The sequence below is a fragment of the Mustela putorius genome, unplaced genomic scaffold (assembly GCF_011764305.1).
Source record: "Mustela putorius furo isolate JIRA1106 unplaced genomic scaffold, ASM1176430v1.1 tig00003983_pilon_pilon_pilon, whole genome shotgun sequence".
NCBI lineage: Eukaryota > Metazoa > Chordata > Mammalia > Carnivora > Mustelidae > Mustela > Mustela putorius.
The window spans coordinates 12,958,293-12,960,898 of NW_025422123.1; positions in this window are offsets into that span (position 1 = coordinate 12,958,293).

Consider the following 2,606-nt stretch of genomic DNA (forward strand, 5'->3'; position numbering starts at 1 on the left):
TTGTCATTTGTTGAAAGTTAAAGAGCCAATGGGGTGCCCGGGTGGTTCAGTTGGTCAAAAGCATCTGACTCTTGATTTCAGCTCAAGTCATTATCTCTGGGTGGTGGAATGAGCCCCATGCTGGGTATAGAGTCAGCTTAAGATTCTCTCCTTCTGCTCCTCCCCTGCTCTCTCTCTCTCTCTAAAGAAGAAAAAAGAAAGAGAAGGAGGAGGAGGAGGAGGAGAAGGAGAAAGGAAGGAAGGAAGGAAGGAAGGAAGGAAGGAAGGAAGATGAAAGAAAGTAGGGGTCAAAATGTCTATTTATATTACCTCATTTGATCTTGCCAATTAGCCTCTGGAGGTGGAAACTATTACTATTAGTGGAGACTATTACCTCTATTTGACACATGAGGAAATTGAGGCTATGGAAATAATTACCCAAGACATTTAATTAGGAGATAGATAGTATCTGAATATAAGCCCAGAGGCTCTGAAATTAAAGCCCACCTCCTTTTCTTACCACACCTACTGCCTTCTTACAATATTGGTATAGCCCAACTGTTATTTATAAGGGAAAAGTTCAAAAGCACCCAAAATGACTAAGTCAATAGGACTTTGTGTCCCATTTTGTAAGCAGGTGAATTCTCTCTGATTTTTATTTTTTGCTCTTACGTTCCATTTCTGAGCTCTGGGCAGTGTTTCTTCTTACCTCCCAAAGATCCTGTCAGAACCGTAAGGAGGTAGCCTGTGTCACCTCAGAGGGGGTGACTTCTGTGTTTCTGACACCTCCTGTTTTCCTAGTGAAGAAGACTGAGCAGTGAGTTTCATTATAGGGATGCTGCAAGGGGAAGATAAAACCAACAAAGAAGCTGAAGGAACTCACAGAAAAGAGGGAGGTTAGGAGAAAAAAAGGGCAAGCTCAAAATGAGCTAAATTTAGAAATCATTTGGAGTTTCATTGTTCAAGTTATGGAATTTGTCTTGTGTTCCAGCAGTCCAAGTTCTGCCACTAACTTGATGTGTGGCCTTATCAGGTCTCTTTGTCCTTATCTGTGTCAGGTTGGTTACACTCTGGAATGTCAAGCCGGTCTTGGACTTATGACCTCGGATGTCCTTAATGGGACGTAATGAGCCCTTGTATGTTTACATCACTGTTATTTTTGAATTTTCCTTATATGAAGCCAAATATAATGCTAATTGAGACAATTGGTGTACATTTTTTTTTTTTTTTTAGATTTTATGGATTTATTTGAGAGAGAGAGAGAGCACTAGCAGGGGGAGGGGCAATGGGAGAGGGAGAAGCAAACTCCCTTTTGAGCAGGTTGCCCAAATGGAGGCTTGATCCCAGGCCCCTGGGATCATGACCTGAGCAGGAGGCAGACATTTCACTGACTGAGCCACCCAGGCACCCCATGGTGTACATTTTTAGTATTAAAAAAAAAGTACAATTTGAAGAACTCCATGAGACTTTACCAAACACTCAAAGAAGTCAAAAAGTGGTGATGGAAATAGTGATGAGGAAAAGGTAGGAAGGAAGGAGAAGGAGGAAGGCAGGGAGGAGGAGGGCGGGGGCGGGGGTGGGCAAGGGAAGAGAAACTACAGGAACAGGAAGAACAGCAGCAAACAAAACTAGAAAAAGTTTCCTTCCCTATATAGACTGAAACTCTTCATTCGACATTTAAGTAATATTTTTCAAACTCTGAATATCTTTGGAGGTCCCCTGGCTCATCGAATACAATTTTCCCCCAAAATTTCATTACTGCGTTCCTCTGCCATTCCCACGAAAACCCATAAAACCAAGGTTCAAAGTTCCTATTGTATATAATAAGTTAGTTAACATTTTTCTCTTTCAAGTTAATTTAACCAAACACAGTTCATTCATTAACTAAATTTTATCAATTACTGTTCACTAATCCTAGTATTCTGCCAAAGTTTACTCTTTCCTCACTGAGGCCAAAAATCTATCTGGAGTTGGTGTTTGACTTCAACAGTTCTTTCAAGCTTCAAGATCAAACTCCCTTCCTTCTGCCTCCTTGATGCCGCAACGTGGAATAAGTTGGTCCTCTCACGTGTCTACGCATCCAATCGTGTCCACAGCCAACTTGTTAAAGGAGCCTTAGCCAGATGATGGCCATTCCCTAAAGAGGATACTCACCCCACTACTCGCCCACCAGTGCTCGCCACACAGATATTCAGCAAGGGCATAGGATTTGCTGTGGCCAGTGAAATGGGAGCAAAATAAAACTTGGGAAAAAGAAAGGTTTCTGTTTACCACAGTCCCTGGGTTAGAAAAAGATCCCCTGGCAGAAGGAAAGAAGATGAAAGGGAAATAAACAAGGGAGGTCACAGGGAAAATAGAGAGGGTAATGGGCACGATCTGAAGGGAACTGGCTCAGGGTCCGAAGATGGCCTGGCCTCTTCTCTATCAACACCATGCATTAGCCACAGTGAGGGGCCAAAGAGGAGCCAACCTGGTGTCCTACATTCCCACCTTGGGAGCCCTGTGCATCTCTTGGACTCAAGGGCTACATTACCTTTCCTTTCTGCCGGCATAGGATGAAGATTGTCCTTAGCACCAATCAACACAATGACTATTTGTCAACAATGAGGATGATCCTGGTCTGAGCC